The sequence below is a fragment of the Mustela nivalis genome, assembly GCF_964662115.1.
Source record: "Mustela nivalis genome assembly, chromosome: 17".
NCBI classification, from domain to species: domain Eukaryota; kingdom Metazoa; phylum Chordata; class Mammalia; order Carnivora; family Mustelidae; genus Mustela; species Mustela nivalis.
In genome coordinates this window covers 24,367,890-24,395,888 of record NC_139036.1, presented here as the reverse complement: position 1 = coordinate 24,395,888, position 27,999 = coordinate 24,367,890, and the positions used below count along the sequence as shown (strand labels likewise).

Below are 27,999 nucleotides of genomic sequence, written 5' to 3'. Positions count from 1 at the left end.
CCACGCAGACTGCGATGGGCATAGGTGGTCTTGCTCAGCCTGTCTCCTGCGCCACCTCCGCAGACACACGAGTTGTCCTTGAAAAGTCCCCGGAAGCATGGCAGGTGAGGGGCACTAAGGGGGCGGGTTCCTGGCACTTGAGTTCCTTGATTCAGTACCCATACGGGCCCCCTGGGTTGCAGAGCGATACTGAGCCCAGGCTCAGGGCGTCAGATGGATATGGTGTCACCTCTCGCCTCTCCCAACCTATAAGATGCAAGACCTCAGGAAAGGCATCGGTATTCTCTGAGCTGCAGTTCCTGATCTGCAAAGTGGGAATAAGATTGTGTAGAATGCTGGGACATTAAATGATATCTTCTTTTCAGACTGCTTAGCACGGGCTTGGCACGGGGCGTGGCTGTGTGAGCGTCATGGAGCTGGTTGCTTTCAGTATTAGTCATTACTATTACAGAGCATATTCGTTATTAATAAAGAAGAGTATCAGTTATTGATGCTGTTGCTAGTTTCTGTACCACATGCTGGAGATCAAGGAGCATTAGGCCTGCCACCCATGTGCTCTGCAAACCCTAGCCTAGAGGCTGGGAGAAACACCCAATGAGTTGTCAGATGCTATCATAGAATTGAACCACTGGAATAGAATAATGTTCTTTTCTTGGTAAAAGCAACTGACTGCCTGACATAGGTTAGTTCAAGGAGGTGGCATTCACATGGGTTTCGAAGGATGAGTAGGAGTGTGTGGGGCTAAGAAAGGGAAGGGCTGCCAGGGGGACTGAGTGGGAAGTCAGCATAGCTTGATAGTCTGGAGAAGGGTGAGGAGGCCTGCCTGGCTAGAGCCTGAGGCGCATAAGCCAGCTGGCTGGGATGGCTGGTTGGGACCAGCCTTAGAGAGCCTGCAGCTAGGGAGTCTTGTCCTTGGGCCACAGGGCTCCATTTTCACTCTAGGTTGATACTTGCTCAGACCCTTCTCTCACGGGTGAGGGTGATGAGGGACCAGCTGCAGGAACTGCTTGAGAAAATCAAAGGCATGGTTGAGACAGTAAAGAAATAGTAGTGGCCCTGTGTGTGTGTGTGTGTGTGTGTGTGTGTGTGTGAGAGAGAGAGAGAGAGAGAGACATAGGCTGAGACAGAAAGAGAATGAGATGATTTTGATTACTCTTGCTTAAGAAGACTGAATCGTGGGTTCCACTAGAAGCATCTGGGGAACTTAGAGACTGGACTTCCCAATAGGCAGCTAGAAAGGAGCAAATGGAAAATTGGTCTTAGAGGAGAAGTTAGCATCTCTTCCTCCAGGAAGGCCTCCCTGCACCAACCGCCCCAAGAAGAGTCAGGTCCTCCTCTGTGCCTGTGGCCTCTGTGCCCTTGGCACTTGCCCTGACTGTGCTGTGTTTTAATGCCCTGTGGACTTAGACTTGTCACTAGACCATGAACTCCTTGAGGCCAGAGGCTGCGTCTTCTCGGTTCTTCTGTCCCCAGAGGGCGGCCCGGTGCCTGGCTCACACAGGTGTTTGAACAGACGTCGGTAACGCAGTGAGGAAATGCACACTTGAGTTTAGAAGTCAGAGAAGAAGTCAGGCTGGCTGTGGTAACCCAGGGTTATTCTGGGTGAGCAAGGAGGCGGCTCTGGCCTCGGAGAACCAGTCCCCAGGAGTGAGTCACCGCGGAGCAACAATGCTTGTTGACTGAGTCGTGGCCTTGTGGTCAGGCTGTGGGGCTGCTCTGCCGAGAGCGTGCTCAGAGTGTGCTTCTTGGGAGATTTGGCTTCTCAAGCCACCGTGACCTCTTATCCTGGAAGGGCTGATCCGGGGAATAGGAATCAGTGTTGCATGGTACAGCTGCGGAAAGCCAGGAGGAGAGCAGTTGTCCGCAAAACATCAGGGGCGAGGAAGGAGCTGTTGACCTCAAAGAATCAGGTGTTTTCTGTTGATGAGAACAAATACAAAAACCAGCAGCTGCCTTGAGCGTAATGAACTCCTGTTCTCTGGAGGTACCCAGGCAGAGTGGGATCCTGTCCAGGGGATGGGGTAGAGACCTCTTGCAGCTCTAAAGCTCTAAGGTCTGTTTCTGGTGTCCAGACAGGCCTTTGTTATTGATAGTCTGTGTCACTTGCCCCTAAGTGCCTTCTGAACGGCTCCCATGATGCCAGGATACATCTGGGCCAGCAGGTGGGACCTCAAACCCTGTCTCTCCTTTTTTAAATTTTATTTTTTAAAAATTTTTATTTATTTATTTGACAGACAGAGATCACAAGTAGACAGAGAGGCGGGGGGAAGGGGGGGATGCAGGCTCCCTGCTGAGCAGAGAGCCTTATGCGGGGCTCGATCCCAGGACCCTGGGATCATGACCTGAGCCGAAGGCAGAGGCTTTAACCCTCTGAGCCACCCAGGCACCCCCGTCTCTCCTTTTAACCCACCCTGGCACCTGCTTCCCACAGGAACTTTCCAGAGCACATCACAATGGTCTTGCTATCTTTGCCTATTTTCTTCCCCTACATGGATGGTCCTAACCTCCTAGGCTGGGACAGATTCTCAGTGCGTGAGATCCTAGAGGCGGTGACTTTGCAGGTCACTAAGCCACCATCCGTTCTAAGTTTGGCGCTATCCGTGGATCCAATCGCTGCTCTGCCCTGTACCAAGCTCTCTCCAAGCCTGAGTCAACACATCTGAAAAATGGCCTGATCCCATTGACCTTGGGGGTTTTCGTGTGTGTTCACTGAGCAAGCTTTCACTGGGAGTCTAGTATGTGGTAGACAAGAGAGACAGGGTTTTTGTCTGGAGAGCATAGACAGTAAATGTGCAGTTTCGTCTCAGACAGTCATGGAAGCTTTGATGGAAAATGAAGCAGAGTGAAGAGACAGTGATTGGTTCTAATTGAAATTGGGGGAGTGAATCAGGGCGGCCTCTTTGAGGAGGTGACTTTCCAACTGAGAATGGAATTAAGAGAAAGAAAGAGTAGGGCAAAAGTCTGGGGAATACATTCTAGGCAGAGGGACCAGCACGTGCAAAGTCTGCACTGGGCAGGGGGTGCCCAGGTAGTGGCTTAGTCCATTAAGTAACTGACTCCTGGTTTGGGCTCAGGTCATGATCTCAGGGTCCTGAGTGGAGCCCCACGTGGGGCTCCCCACTTAGTGGGGAGTCTGCTTCCCATCTCTTTTTCCTCTGCCTCTCCCCTGACTCTCTCTCTCTCTCTCTGTCCACAGTGGGGCATGGTTGATGGTATTGAAGAAAAGCAAGACCACGGTGTCTGGAGCCGATAGAGGGCAGGGGCTGTGGGGGGGCTAGGTGGGGCAGGAGGACATGGCCGGCCTGTGCAAAGTCTCTAGGGCCTCAGGGACTGGGAGCCTTTGGGAGGGCATCACGAACAGCCTTTGGATAATTTTGAGCAGGGAGATCCAGAATCTAACCCTGATTGATCTTTCCTGGATATCCTCTCTTCACACAGAGCTTCCAATGACCTCTCCAGCCTAAAATGCCTTTAAAATAGTTTTGTCCAAGAGAAAAAGAATGCAAGCCACAGTTGCACTTTTAAATTTCCCAGGGTCTCTATTTAAAAGGTAAAACAAAGGCCACCTGGGTGGCTCAGTTGTTAAGCGTCTGCTTCTGCTAAGGTCCTGATCCCAGGGTCCTGGGATCGAGCCCCACATCAGGCTCTCTGCTCGGCAAGAAGCCTGCTTCTCCCTCTCCCACTCCCCTGGCTTGTGTTCTCTCTCTCTCTCTGTGTTTCTGTCAAAAAAATAAATAAAATCTTTTTAAAAAATAAATTGAAAAGGTAAAACAAAAACAGGAGAAATTAATTTTTATACAAGATTTAATCCCAAATGTCCAAAATATTATAGTTTCAACACAACATCAATATAAAAATAATAATGAGATATTTCAGGTTTTTGTACAAAATCTTCAGAAGCTGGTACCTACTTTATAGTAAGGGCCCATCTCCATTCAGATGAGCCACATGACGACTGTCTTGGAGGGTGAGGCTCAGAGGGGGCTCTGACCCCGCAGGCAGGACTCGGGGCTGCTCTGCAGGGGACTTGAGTGTGGGAAGGAGGGGGTTCTCATGGTGGAGCATGGAGGGAAGGTGGCCTTGGAGTTGATCCCCGCCTATTACAGGGAAGCCCGCCTGCCTGGCTCAGCTCCATTTGGGGGAAGTAAAGATGATATAAATTGAGCCCGACAGACCCAGCATGACTCCTGTCTAATCGGTTCTGAGACTTTAATAAAGTGCCTTTTTAAAGGTCTACCGGAATCAGGGCCAGCATTACTTTCTTAAGGGAAATGTCCAGAACACCGAAGAGCAATTGTGCCCCGTGCCGGTTTGAGGAGGCCTGCTCCACCGCCTTCCTCTCTGAAGCTGATGGAGACCGACCCGCGTTCAGAGGTCCCTCCTGGTTAATGAAGAACAATTTATCAAAGTGTTCCTTGTCCCAGACTGCACCTGCTCACTGACTGATGGCTTGAAGGATCCTAAGGCCCCTCTTGGAATCAGAACTAGACCCCAGGAAGCTGGTGTCAGTCAGCTACTAGGGGAGCTTGCTGGGGTGGGGGATGGGGGCTCTCTTTCGCTAAGGGGACTCCTTAGAGCTGTACTGGCCCTTCTGGGCATGCCTTAGGCCGGGGCGGGGAGGGGGGGGGTGCGGGGAGGAGATGCAAGGCAACAGGAATGGGAACTCAGAAGCAGCCGGTCAGGCTCAGACTTGGGCAGGGCGGGCGGTGAGAGAGGGAATCTAGCAATGGTCTGCAGCACTTTTGCCTCCCTGCTCGCAGGGAGAACGGTGCTTTCGTGCTCACGGCATTTTATACACTCACAGGCAGAGCTGGTGGGTTGGGGGCTCCAGCCTCCACACCCCATCCTCCCAGTCCGAGGTCCTAGGGATATCTGTATCTCAGCCCCCTGAGATACTGGCTGGGAAATTCTAGCCAGCTGAGCCAGGGTTGGAAGACATACAAGCTACAGGTGGATTTCTGGAGCTATTTCTGGAAAGCTCGACAGAGGTAGTGACCTCCTCCTTACGTATGGTTATGTGGGGCCCTTGGGGCCTAAAGGGAACATGAAAGGCATCAGACCAGACAGTTCCTCCCCAGGAAGCCCTGAAATGGGAGAAGTGCAGGGAAAATTGTTAAGTGGTAGCATCGGGTCTTCACTGCACTGGGGATGAAGAAAAGATCACTGACTCTCTCGTCACCTCTGTTCTTTCACCTTTTATCTTGTATGTTTCGATGACTATTACTAGCTGCATGTTTTCCTTAACCAGCCTGCAGAGCTGTAGAAGGCCTCCAGCAAGCTGGTCATGCATAGAACCTGCTGACAGGGGGTCTGAGAGTCCCCCAACATGAAGGCCATTTCTGCAGCTAGCTGCTTAGAGATGGGTATGGGGTGGGGGTGGAGATGGGGACGGGAGAAGGGGTAGGGGTGGGGATGGCATAAGGGTGGGGATGGGGTACAGTGGGGATGAGGGGGGGCATGGAGATTGAAGGGCTGTTCTGCCTTTAGCTCATTATGACCCAAGGGCTCTCTGTGGCTGTGTTCCCCAGCCACCACACCTTTCCCATTGTGACTTTGCGAAGATTTTTATTTTATTGTTTTACTTCCCAACCCTTGTAATAATCTAGGCACTAGGCAGCACCCCCTGAAGCTTAAGCTATTTTAGGCTAAGGTGAAGGAAATGCTTTGCACAGCAGGCAGGAAGCCTAGAGTTGCACGCATGATGAATTATTACCAGGCGGGGAGGTGCCTCCTCCATGGGCAGAGCTGCCTGGGTGGAGGGCACTCCTGCCCTCCTGGGGGTTGACCTCCCGACTGCTGTCCGAGGAGGCTACTGAGCCGCCTCTGCCCCTGCCCTGGGATGTCCTGCTCCCAGCCCGTGGGCTGTGTTGTTGCCTCTGCTAGAGTGGGGATCACGGCAGGGAAACCACCAGTCTGAAACCCTTCAGAGCCCGGGAAGGTGATGAATGCAAGGCAATAGAGGGCTACTTGGTGAACATTGAATTAACTGGAAAAAATTAACTAAATGAGGTTGGTGAGTGAAATGTAAATGAGCCCCAGCTCTGCGGGAGCCAGGGGAAGGATCACAGTGGGAGACAGAGTCAAGTGGGAGGCTGGGAACTTGGGAGTGAGCAATAAGCAAGTGTACCAAACCTGTAAACATCTCGCCCCCCAGGAGCTGCTCCTAGGGTGCGCCAAGCAAGGATCCAGACACGAAGGCACGAGCTGGGAAGGGAGAGAAGGGCTCCTGCAGGTGCCGAGGTTTCTGAGAAGCCAGGAGGGGTCTGGGGAGAGCCAGTTTAGGTCCAGGACCCCACGTGCCATTCCCATGCCCCCTCGTGGCAGACAGAGCTATTTGGTGGTAAGAAACAGAGGTTCCCTTGGGCTGGCTTGAGGAAGAACCTGGGATTGGGTGGGTCATGCTGAAGACACACAGAAATCGGGGGAGAATTTCCAGGGGATCCAAGGACAGGCACCCGAATGCAGCCACATCTGGTGGAAGCAGGGGCCAGGAACAGGATGGGCAGCGGGACCCGGGGCGCTAGTCCTTCAGAGCCTCCTTCTCTCTCAGGAATCTGGGGCGTTTCCCTGTTTGCACTAAGTGACTCGCTCACACATAGTTCATGCATCCCCACTGCAGCCGCTGTCCGGCTCACCTCATTCACCCCACCCCCCAACTCCCCTGTGCTCACTCTCCTTTCAGAGCCCGGAGCCCATCGTTCTTCATTTCCGAGAGAGGCATGTCGCGGATGGAGTTCCTCGCTTGCAGTGAGGCTCCGAGACCTTGTTTGCTGTCCGTCTGTGGTTTGGCTGCACTTGGGCTGGGTGTTAATGGAGTCCAGTTGGACAGTGGAAGGCGGTGGGTGGTCATGTCATACAGAGCCCGGGTCTGTAGCACGGGGAGAGAAGCACGGCTTCCCTGGGGATGGAGATTGCCAAGGGTGAGAGTACATGTGAGGATCTCTGCTGCTCGGACCCCCACTCCCCCTGTCTCCTGCAGAAAGGTGATGCACCCTCCAGAATGTTGGGTTAGAATCCCGGGAGAGAGCCTAAGAAGGGTCCACCAGGGAGCAGATGGGGAGGAGTGACTCTAAAACAACATGGGTTTCCACCAACTTGGCCACATTGTTCTGCCTCTGACACAGTAATGGTGGCTTTTTCTGGTTGGCAGGGGGATAAATGGAAGTAGGCAAAGACATTGAAATGCCTCCCAGTGAAGCTTTTTCTCCCATATGTTTTTCTTAAACCTTTGGTGCCTCCTACTGTTAGCCTGCTGTCACTCACTAACGAATGACAAATGAATGCACAATTAGCAAAATGAGCAGACAAATATTATCAAACAGCTGCTAAGTCATGCCTGCGTTTGCTGTCTTGTTTGTGTGAGTGTCGGCCCATGTGTTAATGGCTGTAATTTGATGTGGCTTACACTTCGTGTAGTCACAGCTAACGGATGACATTGTCATTCAGTCCCAGGGATGGGGGCGGGGGGTGGGGGGGAGGACAGGACTATGGGCTGTGGAGTTGACTTGGCTTCCTGGATTGATTCACTGATTTCCTAACTCGGGAAGTGACATTGGGCTAGGCACCTCTGGGAGCCTCAATTTGCTCATCTACGAAATGGCAATATATAGTAGTGGTCTTACTCCCTTAAGTGTTTTTCGGAGGGTTGAGTGGGCTATTCCATGCAAAGCACTAGGTATGGTGCTTCAAGCAGAAAGAGTAGTCCTGACTTACATTTATCTTTTTACAACTCTCAACCGAATCCAATAGCAGTATTTTTGCTTCTGCATAGAGGTCAGAACTTTCAGATACTTAAACACCTAAACAAGTTTGAGAACCCGTGACTTAGAATATCATTTGTGGGGTTCCTGAAACATCATGGCAAGAGATCAACCAATATGAAAAATCATCTTTCTTTGTATTTAGATAATAATTTTTTACAATTTGAGCCTTTTGCATCTGGAGAATCTCTTCAACCATTCTGAGGCCTCTTTTTTTTTTTTTTTTAAGATTTTATTTATTTATGTGACAGACAGAGATTATAAGTAGGCAGAGAGGCAGGCAGAGAGAGAGGAATGGAAGTAGGCTCCCTGCCGAGCAGAGAGCCCGACACGGGGCTCGATCCCCAGACCCTGAGATCATGACCTGAGCCGAAGGCAGAGGCTTTAACCCACTGAGCCACACAGGCGCCCCACCATTCTGAGGCCTCTTAAGAGCTTCGGCATAGAGGTATGAGTCAGATCTGCCACTGGCCAGGGCAGCATTGGGAAATCTAGAAGGGCACCCACTCAGCTCAGGTGGGATGGGGATGAGGGTTGTAAGAGGGAGAGTGTTGCCGGTAGACCACAGCCTCCGGCCCAGAAGGGCCTCCAGGCCAGAAGGCCAAGGTGGGCCACCGCAGGGCAATCTGGAGTCCCAGCCTGGGAAGCTGTGGATGTCAGGCCTGTTCCCGGGATTTGGAGGAAGCACAGTTGGAGAAAACGTGGGCCACAAGAACAGAGCCGACCAGCCACCAGAATGACATGGGGCCCGTCCTAGAACGTGGAGCCAGGGCTTCTCAAAGCAGCCTGTCCAAGGGGAGGGGGAGCCTCTGAAACTAGGGGTCTGGCTGGGCAGCAGTTGAGACCCCAGCTCTGGGGAGAGGAGAGCTACTGGGACTAGCACCAGGCTCCTGAGCTGGTGAGGCCCAGGTGCCATTCAGCAGTCTTGGGGACTGAGTCTCTGTGACCTTCTCCCGTGCTCTGTACACCAGAAGTAAGGTCTCCGTGATTACCCAGATGTGGTGATGCCATAGTTTCTGGGCTAGCGTCTGCCTTCTCTGAAGGAGAGAAAGGAGGTGTCATCCGTGGGGCATCTCGGCTTCATTAGCTGCAGTGCAAGTTAGCAAGGTGGTATGAGCACAGCCCTTGACAGACGGACCAGCAAGTAGGCTCTGGTAGCGTTAACATACCAGGCAAAGGTCACACAGCTGGACTTGCATTTGGGTCTGCTGCCTCAAATTGGTTTCTAGAAAGGTCTGAGGCATCAACTCTGTAGCAGGGGACCAGAGAAGCAGGGAAGGCAGATCAAACCCTGGGTGCACTGACCTCCTTTGTCTTTCTGTCCAGCTCAGAGGTCAGGGGGCAGCAGCTGAGGAAGGACTGTTATCCACGTGTCAGTCTTGTTGTCACTAGGCTGACCCTTTCCTCTTCGCTGTGCCCTATCCACTTGCAGGTGCTGAGATCTGGTTGAAGGTGACTGAGAATGATGGGGTGCTTACTGGCCCAAGGCCACGGTAGCAGGGAATTGAACAGCCCAGGATGGTGAGCAGCTTTGTCCAAACACAGATGCCCAACTGGGGCTTGCGTCTGCCACGGCTCCCTCTAGGTCAGCAACCCAGCTGGGATGAAGTCAAAGAGCCTTCTGAAAAGAGGGTACAAGGAAATCTTATAACAGTCTCCATGGTCCTCCCAATTCCCACGGAGCAAGTCCCTAGACAGCTATGGGGAAACAGAGTTTTGGCAAGTAGAAACTGGATTTTGAGTGCTCTGGAGAGGCTCCCAATGAAAAGAAGTGTATGGTGAATCCTTCCAAGCATGACTGCGTTCCTCTGCCCTCTTATTTATCTGCTTGGCAATGCTGAGGTTTTGTCTATGTAGTTCCAGCTGCATGGGGAGGACTCTCATGTTCCCAATGCCACCCCAAGTCACGGCCTCTGTTTAAGCTAGTAGAGTTCAAGGATGTGTGGGTGTGGCTGCTCTGCAGGCCTGCCCCCCACCACTCCCCAGATCTGGGGCCAGGGACAGCTGAGAAACCCCACAACAGGCTGTTCTTCACAACAGAGTATTGGAGGGAGGTATTCCAATGTGTCCACCAGCTGTGACTTACGAAGGGCTTTCTTGGTAGGCCAGGCCCCGTGATAAGCATTTTGTAGACATGTTCTCTGATCTGCCCCATAAACCTGTAACTCAGGTGTTCTAACAGGGGAAGAAACTGAGATCCAGAGAGTGGTAGGAAAAGGGGAGTTTTGTGTTTGGACCTGCTTGAGGTCTCCCTGTACCCCCTCATCATATCTTTCCTTCTCCCACCTTCTTTCTGCACACTGATCGGCTGATGTCCAAGGGTGGTTTGCGAGCACTTATAAACCTGTTTGGATCACAGGTCCATCTAGCAAGAACTCTCCAGACTTTCCCTTCCAACAGATACTGGCCTGTGACCCATTCCTCTGCCCCAGCCCCTTACCAGGATGGTGGTGAAGTGGGGGGCGGGGAGGGGTGTCATGTTCTATGTAGATCATTCTAGAGTCCAGCCACAGGGGGGAGCAGCACATTTTTGTACAAATGCTGTGTTTGGAGTCAAGTGATTCAGGGCATGGACTTCTCTCCTTTGGCATCTTGTGTGACCATGAGAAGTCATTTGCTCCTCGATCTCCTCATCTATTAAATGAGCCCTTGGACTGGGTGATGAATAAAGTTCCTTCCAACAACCCCAGTCCATACATTTCCTATAAATGTGGCTGTATAGATGGATGGACCAGTCAGCCCTGGGAACTGGAAATATTCCTCAGGCATGGTCCTCATTCATCAGCCTGTCATCTGCCGGGAGACCAGAAGGTCTGAGAGAAATGGGTTCCATTTTTCCTCCTGGCACAGAGCTCTGGCTGGATAGGGATATCATCCAGTTTCCATCTTCTGATGGTAGGTGCTCCTTGACTAAGGACTCCTCCAAGCCAATCTTGAAGGTCCTGGTGCCTTCCTGTTTGCTGGCTCATTTGCATGGCTGTCAGGACCCGCCCTCCCCCACTGACGGTTCTCTAGGGCACGGGCAGAACAGTGAGGAAGGACTCCCTTGTCTACCAAATGCTTGGAGCTGGAACAAATGTTCCCGAAGGGTAAACTTCAATGCATGTGTCATATGTTAGGACCACAGATCCTCAGCCAGGAGGGGGAGAGCAAACCCAATCTTCTTAGGAACCAACCAGCAACCCCTACAAAAAGGAGGTTTCTTTGTGACCTCACCCTGTCTGAGTCCTGAATTTATCACTCATGAGGTGGGGTACTGTTGAGACTGGGCATGTGAGCACTGGAACTCCACAGTTTAAATGCTGGCTTTACTTTTCATGATCAGTGTGATTTTAGGAAGTTAGCCTCTTGTTTCCACATCTAAGAATTGGGGAGGGGGATGCACTGGTATTTACTTCCCAGTATTATTTAAGGATACATTATGAAATGTTTATAAAATATGTAGTATAGAACCCGACACATAGTTTCATATGTGTAGAGTGTGTATTATTTGATTACTGTATCAACGTATCGATGTCGGTCTTCCCCTGAGGAATTAGGATGTTAGCCTTGAGAATAGAGATGTTCTGTCTCGACTGTTCTTCAGCACCTAGGACAGAGACAGGCACTATCATTGAACAAAGAAATGGCTTTCCAGAGACAGAGTGCATTCTTAGAATGCAGGGCTTTCAGGGCTGAAATCACGGTAAAGTCCTGGATAAGCACGGATGAGTTGATCCCCCTACACAGAAAAAAAAAAGGATGGATAAGTAATGAGAAAGTGGGGAGGGAGGAAGGAAGGTGGAAGGAAGGAAGGAAGGAAAGAAGGAAGGAATCCCTTATTTTACAAATAAACAAAGGTTCATAAAGATTATTAAATTTTTCCCAGGCCTCACCATTAATCCTTGCTCTCCCAGGCAGAGCAAGGATTTGCTACTAGCTTGAATCACCAAGCAATAATGGAAGCTATAGAAGTTAGCAGGTTCATTGACACCTTGCTGCATGACGTTGGCCAACCCTGCCTCAGTTTCCCCACCTGAGAGATGAAAGTCTTGGACAAGTGCTCAGAAGTGAACTGAGGGAACAAAAGCCTGCCCTTCCCCAGCCTTAGGGAGCTCCATTAGTCCTGAACACCATGCAGAGTGCCCCGCAGGGATGAGGATGCATACCTGACAATGATTCCAGACTCGTCGGCAGCTCTGGGCAAGCCTGGAGTGCTGATTCCACTCTGATCCTGAGCACTGCCATTGGTATTGGGAAGCAGAGGGGCCCACTCCCAGCGGGAGGGAGCAGAGCATTTAAGGACACTCATGTCTCTCTCTCTCTCCCGTGAAAGTCCCCCATAATTAGCTTAGTTTGAGCCATTTGTCTCTAGACTTCCCAGTTTGTCAGAGATATATGCCGGCCCATCACGGCTGATCACGCTGTGGTCATAATTCCCCAGCTCAACTCCAAAGCCCATTTTGCATAAGGGTCTTTAAGATAATTAAAAGCAACTCTATCATCTTTCCTCCTTAGACACTGGAGTGTTTCCCAAATGAGGGAGCACCAGGCCCTTTGCTCAGAATTCTCCACAAGTACCCCTCCTCCCATCTGCTATCCCAGGCCTGCCCATACCCCATCCCTAGAGAAAAACCTCACCTGCCTCCTGTCCGGCCTAGCTCCTCTTGCCTGGAAGCTCCTTACTTCGAGTTCGTACTGGCATTCCTTATACATTGTTCCCTCCCCTACCCAGATTATATCTGCTGCAGAAATGCTAATAACAATGAGTAATATTTTAATATTAGCATTGATATCATTTCTTAAAACATTTATTTATTTTAAGGAGAGGGGCTGGGGAGCAGGGGGGCAAGGGGGAGGGGGAGAGGGAGGAGCAGAAGGAGAAACTCAAGCAGACTCCCTGCTGAACATAGAGCCTGATACAGGGCTCAGTCTCATGACCCTGAGTTCAGACCTGAGCCAAGGCCAAGAGTCAGATGCTTCACTGAATGAACCCCCCCAGGTGCCCCCAGCACTGATATTATCTTATCATTCAGTAGGTACCAGGTTTCATGTTAGGACCTCTGCTCATGTTATTTTACTTAATCTTTACATAAATATAGCAAGGTATGTATGTACATACATATATAGGTTTATATATTATAATTCATTTTCCAAATGGGGCTCAGAGAACCTAAGAAACTTACCCCAGTTCACACAACTGGTAGGTAGAAGAGTCTGGACTTAAACTCTGACTTCACGCTCTCTTTGGCCTCTCTGGACAGGGTTACCCCATGCCCCTGCACAGGGAACCTGCGGCATGGCTGATTAAATAAACCATAAATGCACAAAGAACAGCAGCTAACAGGGCCGTTAGGTTAGGTCAGGCTTGTGTTAGGAGGGCTTGTGTTAGGTCAGGCACAACTCAAAGAATTTTCCATGTAGAATTGATGGACTCCTCCCATAAACTTTGTAAGAGAGGAACACAGGCCCCTCACTGTGAAAGCCTGGACATCTGGGGCTAGGACAGAAACTGCTGACTGGGTGTCCCTCAGGGTCCCTGGAATGTGTGAGGTGAAAGCATTGTCTGGGGGATAATGGTGCTGTGGGAGAGTGAGGGCAGGGCAGCTGAGGATCCCAGGATAGCTCCTGGCATCAGAACCTGCATCCAGAGAACCAGGAGGCTGTAAAAAGACCACTCCAGCTCCGAACATGGGTTGTCATGGTTGGTGAACAGTGGTATGGTTTCAAGGCTTCACTCTGCCCTTCCAACTCTCGATCTGCTCACCACCCTGCTGCCAGGTGCTGGACCAGGCAGGAATCCCAGTCCACAGAAAATCATAGCTAGGCTGACCCCTTTCCATGACCACCTGGATCCAAATCTACATCTTGGTGATTGCCCTGAAAGGAGAACAGGGCCTCAGCTGAAGGTCCGAAATGTCCTGCTGTTCCTCCTCCCCCCACCTCCTGCACTCACTGCCCAGGGACTCAGACAGACAGCCTGCAGCCCCAGCCTGGTCAGGAATCCAACGGTGAGCTCATCACACCCCCAACCCATCTCAGGTTATCACATAGCTACAGGGACACTCTGTCCCTCAGGTCCCCTAGGCTGGCCCTTGTTGGTAGCCAGGACCCCAGTGTTACTCCCATCAGATGTCCCAGGATCCTTCAGGAACTCTGGGAAAACCCAGGTAACCTCCAAGGGCATGACTCATGGGTTACAGCATCTTCCCGATGTGTCTCCATAATGCCGGCGTCTCTAAGACAGTCTCTTCTAATACAGAGCTTGGAAAGTAGATGCTCTTCCTTGATCCCATTTCTGAACACAGAATCCTATTTTCTCAACAGCTCCTGTAGTCGATGAAGGTCTACACTCTTGTTCTTTCTGGAAAATCATTAATGGGCAGTAGTTTCCAGCAATTTCACTTTTGGGGTGTGTGTGTGTGTGTGTGTGTGTGTGTGTGTGTGATTTCTCCCAATCCACAGTTCTCCTCCAGGCTGGCAGTTGATAATCCATAAATAAGTTAAAATGAATCTGAAGATTTATTTAGAAGAACCTGTGGGAAATCCTAAGTACTTTTTCCTTAGGTAAACAATTCTTCTGTGGTGCAAAACAGTTGGTCCTATGAAATGCACATGCTTGGTGTAGGTAAGTGTATACTTAGCACTAATTGAGAAACACTTTTTTAGTTGTTGGGGATGCAAAGATAAATAAAAGTCTCTACCCTTAAAGAATTTACAGCCTAATTGGCAGATAAGTAACTTACATAAATACCTTTTTTTAGCGATGGAAATGCAAGGTGTAGTTTCATATAAGGTACTTTCGGAGAGGAGTGGAGAAAGATCACAACTGCTAGGGTCACAAGCAAAGGAGTGATAGGAGAAAATTATAGGAGAAGGGTTGCAAAGAATAGACGGGGTTTGGCCAAGTGGAGTTGTGGGGAAGGAAACAGCCTAAGCCAAGTTAGGGAAGTAGGAGAACATGGAAATATGTGTCGTACAACCTGACTTAAGCAGGAAGCACAAGAAAAACAAATTAAAATCAGGAAGACAAGGAATGAATGAAGAGAGTTCACATTGTTCAGTACTGTGTGTGTGTGTGTGTGTGTGTGTACGCATACGAATACACATATGTGTGCATTCACCAGGCTTAGGCTGTGTGGTTTGGTCACCTAAACCACTAGATTGCAGGGAGCCTGGTCGGGGACTACATTAATTTTAATTTTGTCTTCCTCACAATGCCTGGCACAGTGCCTGACACAGAAGAGATGCCCTGATTAACGTCAGCTGAACTATGTTTATTGCATCCAAAAGGCAATGGGCAATCGTGGCAGTTTGGGGGGAGGAGAAGGTTAATTATGAGGGCTTTGGCATTGACAAGATTCATTCAGAAGTAGAATCGGTAAGGGAAGGAGCTAGCGGGGTGGGGGAGATCTTTAAGGGACTCTTCAGACCACTGGGACATCCCCAGAGCCAGCAGGACCTGTAGTGGCAGAGTGGGGGTAAGAATGGAGGTGGGGGCGTGCTGCAGAGATAAGAAAGAAATAGGTTTGAGGGTGATAGAAGTGGAAACAAATTTAGGAGCAAAGGTCAGACGATGGGGTGACTTCAGAGTTCAAGTTCAAAGACTGAGCAAAGAGAGGTACCATTAGCAGAAGACTGGAAGTCACAAAGAGAAGCTAGCTGGGAAATGAGGTTTTTGGAGAGGAGACAGCACTAGTGACATCAGAGGCATGTCAGGCTTGAGGTCCCATCGGGCCACCGGAGGGGATGGTGTCCACATGTCGTGGAGAGAACAAAGCTGAAATCGCCAAGGAGAATTGAAAGAGGATCCAGACCAGAATGTGGAAAACACCCATATTTTAGAGCAGGAGGAGGAGCCAAGAATACCTATGAATAGAAAGGCAGGAAAGGAAGGGAGAATAGAAGGCAGGGGATTAAGCCTCTGCCTTCAGCTCAGGTCATGATCTCGGGGTCCTGGGATCGAGTCCTGCATCGGGCTCTCTGCTTCTCCATCTCCCTCTGCCCCTCCCCTGCTTGTGCATGCTCTCTCTCACAGGCAAATAAATAAAATAAAAAAGGCAAGCAGAAAAGCTCAAAAAGCACAGGTCAAGAGGAGCCAGAGGAGGAGAAGGCTAAGGGAGCCTGTGCTGGTTGGCCACGAGCAGTGTTCAGCGTGGAGAGGGATGACACCCGGGGGACCCCTGTGCTGCCAGCCTCTGCTGTCAGCTTGCCAAGAACTGCTGCTGTCTCTTTAGAGCTCACTACCCCTAATTTCCGGCAGCCCCATTTACAGGTGAACAAACTGAGACTCAGAGAAGCCGAGTCCCTTGTGCAGAGGCACAGAGATAGCGAGTACTGAAGCAGGGGCTTGAACCTGCGCTGCTCTCACTCCCAAGCCAGGGCACCAGCTCACGCTCAGGACAGCCACTGGAAAGAGCTGACTGAAGGCTGTATGAAATCACTCCGTCTGGTGGAGCTCTTTCTGCAGCAAGTCACGAAAATCCCGATGAACCGGCTTAAACCAAAGGGCTCAGTTAGTGGGACGGACGGCCGTTAGGGGTGTTGTCAGGAGTGACCGGGTTCAAGGGATTCAGATGATGTTCTGGGATCAGATTCTTCCTCTTCCTTTCCTCCTCTCTGTCTCGTCTAGCTTGGCTTCTTTCCCAAGCAGGCTTTCCCCCTTGTGGGGGCAAGCAGCTGCTAGCAGGTCAAGGACTGCTTTCTCTCTGCTTTAAATCCAGCAGCAGAGAGAAGGAGTCTCATGTGCCCATCCCTGAGCAAATCGCCTTCTCCCATACTTCCCCCTTGCAGCTCAGGCAAATCTCATAGGGTGAGAGTGGGAGAGGCAGTGGTTTCCAGGAGGAGAATTGGGGTCTGATTAACAGAGGCAAGGGGGTGGGGTGAGCACTGTGGGGAGTGGCAAACTACGTGGCTGTGTCCCCTGGCCGCCACGGGGACAAGCATGTCAGCAGAGCAGTGAGAGGAAGCCAGCATGGAAATGGTTAAGAACTCTGAGCGTGTGGGTAAGATCCCATAGGTGTCCATTTGAGAAACCCGAGAAGCGGAAACGTGGAAGGTAGCTGGAGGAGAGATGGGCAAATGTCATCTTGAATATGGACACATCGGAGCATCTCTGAAGGCTGGGGAGGAGACCCCAAAGTGGACAGGGAACCTGGAGGATGTGGGAGATGCTGGGGCTGTTCTCCAGGAGACGGCAGGAAGGGTGGGCGGCAGAGCAGAGCTGGTCCCAGAGAGGAGGGAGCCCCATGAGGGTATCTGAGCAGGGCAGACAAATGCAGAAGAACATGGGGGAGCTTCTGGTGCATGAGGGGCTCTCCTCGTTCAGGGTATGCCCAAAAGAGTCCATATCTCCAGTAGAGGGCTTAGCTTTGCAAGGAGGTAGAATCTTGGTGTGTGGATTTTTGGTCTGCTTGCTGGACAGTCACACAGACTTTTCCTGTGGAACGTGGGACAGCTCCTCCTAAGCCTTCCAGGAGACAGACCCACTTGGTTCCCTGCTGATGACCTTGATCTATGGCTGATGGAGGCAAGGGCAGAGCATTGTCCCCTCGTGTGTGGCTTGCAGATGCCAGCTGGGTTCAGTGCTGATCCTTTGGTTGAGGCAAGGCAGCCACAGAAGATCATGTGTAGCGTTCTAACCATGATGGCTGATGTCCCTCCAAAAGTGTCTATTCCTAGGATGTAGAAAAGGACAACCCAGGCCGGCAGGCATTCTTGTCCACTGATCACTACAGTGACTTGATCAGCATTCCTCTGCCTCTGGCCACAAGCCAGACAGCTCAGAGAACTATACTTCCCTCCCCCAGCTTGCTCAGAATCTCAGCAGTGGAAAGCATCTCGATGTCCCTGACAAATGAAGGTATTTTGGGGTCCAACTTAGGTTGAACTTTGACCCTCCTGTGTCTGTAACCTTGGGCAAGTGAGTCACTTCCCGCTAGGCATACCAGACTATGTTTATGTGCCACCCCGACCTGCTTAGCCCTAGATGTCCTGTTCTCCATCCCTTGCTTCCGTGTTCGAAGACTCGTGCCAGCCACTCAGTCCGGTTTGGCCATCATAAGGTGATGGCTTCCATCACCACCATCTCCTGATTCTCAAATACCATGGATTGATTGAGCCTCCCTTACATTGAAGAGCTGGGTTTGATCAGGGCCCCCATTGCACCTGACATGGAGGGAACCATAGGCATCCAGCACCCAGGTCCAACTCAGCCAGATCCATGGAGGCTCTGGCCTCTCCACTGGCTGTCTGAATAGTCTGGATGGGAAGCTTAGCACCCCAGTGGGGCCAACTTGGAGCAGTAAGACACTGAAGACTGAAGAAGCCAGCCAGTCCATTGGTTGCCTGTCCTAGCCACATGTGGAGGTCATGGGTGGCCTCTCCAGATCAGTCCCATATCGGGGAGCAACTGGTTGTGTTCTCTTGTGGGGATGTCGCCGGCTTGGATAGGCAGCACCCTGAAACCACCTCCCTTTCTATCCTCCTCCACCTTTTCTTTTCCTCCTCCACCTTTTCTGTTTCCCTGGGATTTTGCTTCCCATCAGATACACTGTGAGCAAGTAAGCTTTGCCTGAGGCTCTGTTCTGTAGAGAACCCAACCCAGGCTCTGAGCTTTTGTTTCTGTCTTTATAAAATAGAGTTAATGATATCTATCTCACAAGACTGCTGGAAGGATTAAATAAGACCATGTGTCTTAAACACCTGGCCTAGACCAGCACGTTGTAGGTACTCAATAGATCTGAAAAGGATCATTACCAACAATTACAACATGGTGATGGGACTTACCATTTGGGTGGGGAGGGTTGGTTGTCTGATAAAAGTGTAGTGTTTAATAACTTTATTTGTATCACTGTTGGAAGCATGAACATCTTATGGATGAGGAATGAGACCAAGTGCACATTTTATGATGACTATGAAGAGGGATCTATCTACGTGCAGCTTATTTGAGAATCTTGTTAAATAATTAAGAAGGAAGGAGATGCTGTTTCTGGTGTGTGATAGAGATAAAATTTGGTAGATTGGGCTGTTGGGAGTGCAGTCCTAGAATTCAGTTTATGGCACAAAAAGATTCGGGAGACATAGCATGTGTTAAATGCTCCTTTTGATCTCATGATAAACAGAATAGCAGGAGGTAAGAATCAAGAGAATTCCCTTGGTAAACAATTTAACTTAGAAAGTGATTTTATTAGTCACAAGTGGATCTGGCCAGGGGTAGGCATGACAATTCACTGTTAAGCTGATTTGTTTTAAAAAATATATATGTGTGTGTGTGTGTGTCTCTGTGTGTGTGTGTGTGTGTGTGTGTGTGTATCTATATTAAAGTTGCATTGTCACCTCGGCAGAATCAATTCTGAGAAAATAATAGTAATAGCTAACATTTATTGAACACTTACTACAAGACAGGTGCTGTGCTAAGCTCTTTGTGCACAATCTCATTTCATCCTTCTAAAACCCTTACAGTGCCAAATCGTCTTGGCTCCCTGCAAGTCCACACAAAGGAGCTCAGAAATCTGTGAACATTGACAGAACCAGGGCAGAAAAAGCCCTTGATTGGAAAAGCGATACGCTATGGGTGCTTCTAAAAAGGAGAGCAAGTAGAATGGAATTTAGAAAGTGCTGCTGACCACCTCTGGTTCTTCTGAGCAGGAATACCGGACATGCCAGAGGTTTCCACACTGCGCTCGCTCCCAGGGCCTCAAGGGAGGGACCGCCATGGAAGGGGATGGGGTGATGAAGGGGGCACTGGAGACCTCCCCCAGCTGCCCCGCCCCCGGCCGCTGTTTTCAGTGGAGATACATAAGCGTTTAGCATAATGGAATTCCATGCACAGATTTGTTGGAACGCTGTGTTTCAGGCTTTCAGCCTCGGAAATGATGGGCATGACATGGTGTTCCATTGATAAATATAAATGTGAGCTAGGCTGAAAACACATTCACCCCTGGTCTATGTAGTGATTTCACCGCACGTGCCAAGGGCAAGGTGAAATTGTGCAAGGGCTGCATCTGCCTTGGGTGGAGAGTGCTGCTGGTGCTCCCTGCTCTGTGACCTGTTCTGGTTCTCTCTGGTGCCTCGGAGTTTTAGCTGGGCTCGTGATCTCCCACGTACATAAAGACAACACTTCTCAGCCCTCCTTTGTGCACAGGTATGGCCATATGACTAGGCCTGGCTAATCAAATGTAAGCAGAAAGTTTCCAGGAGCTTCCTCCTGCCCCCACCCACTGTACGCTGCTTCTTGGAACACCAGAGTGACTGGAGCACATCCTGGACTGTGAAGACAAGGAAGATGCCCTTGGGAGGGTGCAGCAGGAAGCCATAGGCTGTCTGGTCCTGAGGGCTTGATGGCCTGGTCCTGCCTTTGCCCACGCTGGGACAAGGGAGTCGCTATCTGTCCTGTTTCAACTCCTATGAGTGCAGGGTTTCCTACTTCTACCAGCCGACTGAGTTCTAACCAGTGGGCTCACACGTAGATCAGGCCAAGGTTTCTTTCTTTCTTTTTTTCTTTTAAATTAACATATAATGTATTATTAGCCCCAGGGGTACAGGTCTGTGAATCACCCGGTTTACACACTTCACAGCACTCACCATAGCACATACCCTCCCTAATGCCTATAACCCACTGCCCCTCTCCCAACCTCCCCCTGCCGGCAACGCTCTGTTTTGTGAGATTAAGGGTCTCTTATGGTTTGCCTCCCTCCAGATCCCATCTTGTTTCATTTTTTTCCTTCCCTACCACCCAAACCCCCCACTTTGCCTCTCAAATTCCTCATATCAGGGAGATTATATGATAATTTAGACCACGGTTTCTAATCAAAGTGTTATTCTCTCTGTCTTTAGATGATCAAGAGAAACCGTCTTTATTCCTTCACTCTCCCTCAAAGGGATCCTCAGGGAGGGATTGGCAACACTCAGCCTCACATGGAGAATGCCTCATAACCTTGCTGATGGGCACTTACTCTGGGTAGGGCACACACAGGGCTTTAACATGATTCTCTGGGACCAGTAACCAGGAGGCCAAGACATTGTGGCTCCCTGTTCTTTCCTTATCCAGGCTTGCTCAGATCTCCGTGGCTTAGCCCTTGGACGAGCTCGTGCATATGCTTGAAGCAACCTCCATTCTCTTTCCAGATGACACATCTCTCCCCTCCCCCGCCACCCTGTCCTAGATGTGGTCTCCACGTCACCTGCTCAGAGAGCCCTTCCCCAGTGCCCTGTAGTGAAACCCCATATGGCTTCTTTATATGCTCATTATAGGTGTAGGAAGGTGGTATAATGTTCTGTTTACTCTCAGAGTGGCAGTCTATCACGGTGGATTATCCAGTGCTGTTTATTGAGTGCTTACTGTATGCCAGGGTACGTGCTGGTTGTGAGGTGGGCTGCGAGGAACAAAACAGATGCTCTGTCCCCTGCCCTCATGGAGAGTATAGTCTGGGGAGAAAGACAATCAATAAAAATGCAACTAAAAATTGAGATCCTTTTGCTGAAGGAAAAGAGACTCGGATTCTGTGAGGAAGAGCCAACAGGGGATGTTTGCATCGTCTTGATGGAAGACTCGGGTGCGTTTTCTTTTTCATGCGTGGAATCAGCCATGAGTCCACAGGATGGCCACGGAATGGTATTTGCCAGGTTTGGGTTTGTACCTCGGCTACTCCACTTCTTAGCTCTGTGACTTTGGGTCAGTCATTTATCCTAAGCCTGACGGTAATAGTCCGTCTCTTATGAAGTCCAGTGCACAGTGCCTGGCACACAGCAGGCACTCAATAAATGTGATCTCTTGTTACTTTTGAGTGTTTGCTGTCCATCTGGAATGGAGATGCTCTGAGGGCAGATTGTTCTGTTCCCCTTAACGTCTGTCTGGGTGTAGGATACGTAGTCGACACTTCTGGAAGTCCTTTGAATGATAATCGCCAACAGGTGCCGAACTCCCCTATGTGCCAAACACTGTTCTTAGTAGTTCATGGGCATTGCTAACTCATTCGACGGTGACAACAGTGCTATGAGGCTGATGCTACTTTTACCCTCAGGTTGCTAATGAAGAAGCTGAGATCCAGAGAGACTGGGTCACTCGTTCGGTCTTGGGAAGAATCGGGGTTCATTCCCAAGCAGCTATATCTTGTTGCTTCTGCCATGGGGAAAAGAAATAATATCAATCATTTCAAAGAAATGCAACCCCCTTTGGCCCATGTCCTTTTTAGGGTGCAGGCTCTCCAGAGGTATACTAGCTTGGGAAATGCATTCCCGTCCCCTAAAATTATATAAGAATCAATCTCTACCTCTCTCGTTAACTGTGGGTGAATCAAGGAGTGAAACAAATAGAATTAAATTCTTCACCTCTCCGTTGGCACTCATGGGACTCTGCCAGGAGCTTCGGGTTCCCTCGCATGCGTGTCTGAGCAGAACCACGGCATTGCTCCCAAGCTCGTCACCCCCACCGCCCCCGGCCCAGGGGCCCCACACCCCATGCTTCCTGGTTCCTCCCTGCCTCTGGCAAGTTCTGCTATCTTCTTCCTTCTCTCTCTGTCTCTTATTAAAACACCTTCACCCGAAGGCATCTGAAGATGAGAAGTGTGCCTGCCAACTCACCCTGGGAAGCCAAAATGCTTAAATTGCTTCTTTTATTTTCAAAAAAGTGTATGTTGTTTGGAATGGAGAATGGCCTCACCGTGTCCTTGTGGGCCCGCTGTTCTGGGATATTTTGTTAGAAACTCCGGGAAGGGATAATACCTTACATACCCCCAGCTCCTCTTGTTATAGAAATTGGAATAAACTGCCCAGAGTGCATGCACCGCGGCTGTTCTTTCGATTAATGTTTTCCGAGGTGTGGGGCTGCATCTGCCTTGAGCTGCCCATCCCAATTATCCAATTATGTAAGGAGACATCGTGGGAAACTATCGATGAGGCAGACTATAGGCAGCCTCAGGTGGTACCGTCAAAATGGTGACATGATTTCCACACTCTCCATTCCACAGCTGATGGGTGGGCTCTTTGCTGGGACTCAGAGCTGATCCTGGGCTGAGGAAATGGCTAAGGGAACTGTCAGGAGCCATCGGGTAAGCAGTGGGGAGGAGGAAGGAAGGGCTATGGGGCTAGGGCTAGAAGGACCAAGACCATTTGACGACTCAATAAATTAGTAAGTGTTCATTGAGTTCCCACCAGGTTTTTATAACTGTGGATTAAGCTCTGAGCAGAGAACAGCATATTAGAATGCACAGGTCTCACTTCAATTTCCAGTCCCTACCACTTACTGTAGACTCTCTGAGACTCAGTTATTTATTCTGTGAAATGGAATGATTCTATTTCTTCTAGAGCATCTTAACCAGTTTTAGATGGCTGGTAATAGTAACCTATTTAAACCAACTGGTAATAGTAACCTATTTAAACCAACTTCATTAGATCAGAAACTCTTGGAAGGATACAGGGGTCTGTTTTAAGGCACCCAAGGGCAGGAAGGACGGCCAGTCCCATGGGGGTATGAAATCAGCAATGGAGTTAGCTACACTTTCTCAATCTCTCCATCTCTCTCTCTCTCTCTCTATCTCTCTTTCTGCTTTTCTCTGCGTGTTTGTTTAATGCATATCTGTCTGCCTCTGCCCTTCTGTGTGAGTCTCTGTTTCCTTTTTTGCTTCTCTATGCATACAGTGGAAAATAGATACTCCACTGTTGTGTCCCTGACCCCTGGGTCTGTAACATCTCAAGTCCAGCAGTCACTGGAATTCGGGAGTCCCCATTACAAACTCCAAAGAAGGAGAATATGGCTGGCCCAGCCTTGCTTAGGGGATTGGACGAGACCATGTGGCCGACTGCCCGCCCAGCATGGCCGGGAGTCAAGGCTATGAGAAGGAGCATGGGCAGGCTTTCCAAAAGGAGGTGCCAGGGCAGAGAGTGATGGAAGGCAGCCATGGACATTGGGCTGATGTAAAGAGTGCACAGGTTTGGGGTGCCTGGTCAGCATCGTCGGTTAAACATCAGAACCTTGATTTCCGGTCAGATCATGATCTCAGGGTTGTGAGATCCAGCCCCGCATTGGGCTCTGTGCTCAGTGGGGAGTCAGCTTCAGATTCTCTCTCTCCCTCTCCTTTTGCTCCTCCCCCTTCCACCTTGTGCTGTCTCTCAAATAACAAATAATAAATCTTTTTTTTTTTTTTTAAAGGAGTAATCTCAGTACGGTCTATGAGACTCTGTGCTCAGTGAGTACTAGAAAAATCCACCGCAACCAAAGCTTATGATTCACTGTGAGGGGCAGAAGGTGTTTTCCTGTTTTTCACTCAAGTCTCCAACACAATGTGTCTGGCTGATTGTTAGTGTTCCATAAACGTTCGTTGGTTGCATTAAGCAGAAGGAAAGAGATGGCATTGAACCAGAGCCTACAATTAAAGCCAGTGTGGAGTTGAACTCTAAATTACAGCACACCTTGAAGAGGCTGTCGTCTTCCCGGGGTACCGTGAAGTGGTTCGTCGATGGCACGTTGACAGAGGGTTCACACAAGAGAAAGGGCTCCGTGTTGCCTTGAAGATAGAGGATCTGGGGAGGCATCCAGAGAAAAACAATTCAAGACCAGCGAGCGGTGTGAATGGGCACTTGGAGCCTGGTGTGCTCAGGGTGGAGAGGAATGACAAGTGGGATCGAGTGAGTGAATGGGTGATGATGAAACACCGTGGGAAGGAAAACCAGGGGACAGTGGTCACTTGTAGAGCCCGTGGAGAGGAGGGCCGAGACGCGAGAGAGGGAGCAGCAAGTGGGTCCTTGAAGTCAATTGCAAAGTGAGGCTGCCGGCCCCCTGCCTTCCCTAGCTCGGCTCTAGCGGCAGGAGCTGATCCTGGCCGGTTCCTGTGCAGGGAAAAAGCAAGTCTTAAGCAGCTCTACCCCCATCTGGAAGATGTACCCCAGCATCCCGGTGCCCTCTACGGGCCTCATCTCATCTTTATGTGGCAAGGGCATAAAACAGGGCATCTGCTTCTGGGATTCCTGGCTTCCCTTCCTTTCCCAGACCCTGATTCCTAGCCTGTTGAGTGGTGAAGCTGATTCCCTGCCTTGTCTTAACCAGCTGCCTCGCCCAACCGTGAGATCTTAGCTCTGTGTATCCCACCCTTGGTAGGGACTGATCACATTCGAGGTAGACCCTAAAGTCAAAAGAGCATCTTTCACCTAATTGAAAAGAGATACTGCCCAAGAGATCAGACACCCCCCCCCCACACACACACACCCTGGGTCAGGCCAATAGTGCCCTAACTTAGGCATGCCTTCTGGACTCTGTAATTTAGAATGTAGGACCTGCCAGCCAGGGTAGCCACTTTCTCCACAACCCCACTCCGTGCCAGGTGACCTCCCTGTCCCCAGCAGCCTCCCCATTAAGATCTTAGCATGCTCTGAAACCAAGGCCTCAGAGATGATGACGGATCTATCTTCATTTGCAGGATGCAACATCCTAGAGAAATGGAGATGGCCCTATAAGATACTTACATTCCCATAGCCCTGGAGAAGGTGGCGGGTAAAACCAAGATTCTCAAGAGAGATTGAGTGAGGTTCTCTTTCACCAGTAGCATGTTCTAATACATGCCCAGGTATTAACAGAACACACAGTGAGGAAAGAGTTTTTGTGCCTCTACCTTGAGCCTATTAAAATGCCTACAAATTTCACACCAGTGGACGAGGATACATGGCCAACCTCAGAACACGTGTATTTCCACCGTACCCTGTGCTGCCCAGAATGTTAAGGGAGAAATATGTGATCCACAGTGATGGGAAGCCCCAACTTCACTGGTGGATTGATCATTCATTCATTCACTCATTCGTTTGTTCATTTTTTTCTCCAATTTTTTATTTACATTCTAGTTCACTAATATATAGTGTCATATGGGTTTCAGGAGTAGATATACTATAGGTCTCCTGCTTGGGAGTGCATCCCAGGCGCCTGACAAGGGAGCAGATGGCAGCCCAGTGTCAGGCAGCTTCTTTGAAGATCATCAGCTTGTGACCACCCTCCCAGACTGGTCATTTCCCCATTGTCTGATGGCCGACTGGCATCTTCCCCTGCCCCAACAGGGTGGGGACTGGTTTCAGGACAACTCGGAGCCAACTACCTTTCTCTTATTTACCACTGCGGATGATGGGCTGGTTGGCTGAATGCTGTATCTGCAAGTTCAGACCCCACATTAGCATTTCAGTCTCTCCTGTGTCTCCGCTTTGCATATTATCTGCTGTTATACATCACCGGGCCGGAGTCCATGCACCGAGGACTCCTTGACGTCAGCATACGTCTCTGAAGCAGGGAGCAGAGGAGAAGCATGGTGCGAGAGGGTGATGGGTAGCTCCCAGCCTCTGTGGAGTGGGGATTGTCTCTCTGCTCACTGTCAGAATCTGCAGGGAGATGGCTGGGCAGGGGGGAGTCAGTCATGGCTGCCTTGGGTCTGAACCAGGACTAGTGTGAGTATTTGCTAGGAACAATGCTTTCTGAACACCCTGGTCCAGGGTATAGAAGAAAGAGCAGGGCCTTCCGTGCCAGCTCCACATGAGGTTAGCCCTGGCTCGACTGTGTTAGAGTTGGGAAAACATTGACCTGCCGGGCGTCACGTCTCCGAAAGAGAGGAACGCTAGTAGTTACCAGCTGGTGGAAAAATCATCCCTTCCACTAGACAGCTCAAGCAAATTGCCTGGTGCACAGAATTACTTCAAAATATATGTCTGTTTTCATCCCCATAAGAAACATCCCCATAAGGACTCAAAAACCTGTGCACATTGGGTATGATTCCTATTTTTGAAATTCTCTATCCAACCCAAGATTCTCGACCCGCTGGAAGATTTTTTTAAGAGGTTTTAAGATTTTTTAAGAGGTTATTTATTGCAGAGAGACAGCAAGCATGAGCGGAAGGAGGGGGCAGAAGGGGAGGAAGAAGCAGATCCCCCACCCGAGCAGGGAGCCAGACCTGGGGCTCAACCCCAGGACCCCGAGATCATGCCCTGAGCTGAAGATAAACACTTAACTGACTGAGTCACCCAGGCAACCCCCCCCCCCACCAACTCCCCAGGGAAGATTTTCAAGATGGCTTCAACCAGCTCGTAGGAGAAGAATGTTCTGGAGCTGTGGCTGCTCGCCTTCTACTTGACATGCATTCCTGCCTGCAAAGATGTTGTTCTGATCAAGGGCTGGGACCCAGAGAAGATGTAATGGCACAGCTCCTAAATATCTTTGGGAAGAAGTCACCATAGTAACTGAGCCCAGAAGGGTAGTATGGCTTCTACATCCAGTAGCATCTGGGCTAAGGCCTCTCTGGAGGTTGTGAAATGTTCTGCGGGTTGTGATTTCTCGCAGGAAAGCATGCCACAGGTTCCAGAAGCCCCACTCCCCAGTCCCAACAGGAACGGATGTGGATACAATAAATTTGCCGGTCCTTGTCATGTCTCCTGTTTGCTCTCACTCCCCACAGCAGTCCTCTGGGTTAGACCAGTGGCTCGTAACCTAGGCTGCATGAAAGGGAGTTTTTGAAAACACTCACGCCACAGCTCTGCCTCAGAGCATTTGAATCAGAATCTCTAGGGAGGGATCCCAGGAATCCCTATATTTAAAGCTCTCTAGATGATTCTAAAATGCAGGCAGGATGGAGAGCCACGGCTTAATACCAGCGCTTTTCAGATTTTGATGTGCATACAAAATTCAGATCTCATTAAATCGCAGCTTCTGTTTCAGTAGATCTGGGGCGAGGCCCGAGACTCTGCATTTCTGGTGATGTCGATGTTGCCAGTCTGGAGCACACTCAAGCAGCAAGGCTGTGCAGACTTCCTCCCCAGCATGTCTGGAATTATGTCAACCCTGCCTATCGACGTGGGCTTGCACGCCTTCCTCAGGACCAAGCGTGAGCAGGAGAAACCTATTCAGCTTGAGTCCCTCTTCCGAGCTCAGCATTAAGTCCTGTGGCTGTGAGTCTTACCCGCTGATGGCAGGCATTCTGGAAATTGGAAACTCCTCTCACGTCCAAACCCCTGGTTGTATAATCCAACTTTCTATTCCCAGATGGCATCATCTGCCCAAACTAGTATCCGTAGAACACTAGGAAGCAAATATAAAGCTCATCCTTGTTTAAATTTACTGGGAATACTGAACTGAGCAAATTTGAAATTTTAATAGGTTTCTTTACCGTAGGATGTATCAGACATGGAAATAAATGGGCGTTCTGAGATCTAAAGCATGCAGCACTTCCCCAATTTTATTTATTTATTTATTTATTTTGCTACAGCATACTTTATTTGTGGGACACCTAATAAC

At 49.9% G+C, this 27,999-nt stretch overlaps 1 long non-coding RNA gene across 2 annotated transcripts; it reads left to right on the top strand.

Annotated features, from left to right (window-relative positions):
* Positions 1 to 27,919, top strand: LOC309851757. 2 transcript variants are annotated; one of them, XR_014304914.1, is made up of 2 exons: positions 1 to 104; positions 27,424 to 27,919. It is a non-coding gene; the product is annotated as an uncharacterized lncRNA (long non-coding RNA). The 2 variants fall into 2 exon arrangements; XR_014304915.1 differs by having other exon boundaries at positions 27,412 to 27,919.
* The last annotated feature ends 80 nt before the right edge of the window (positions 27,920 to 27,999 follow it).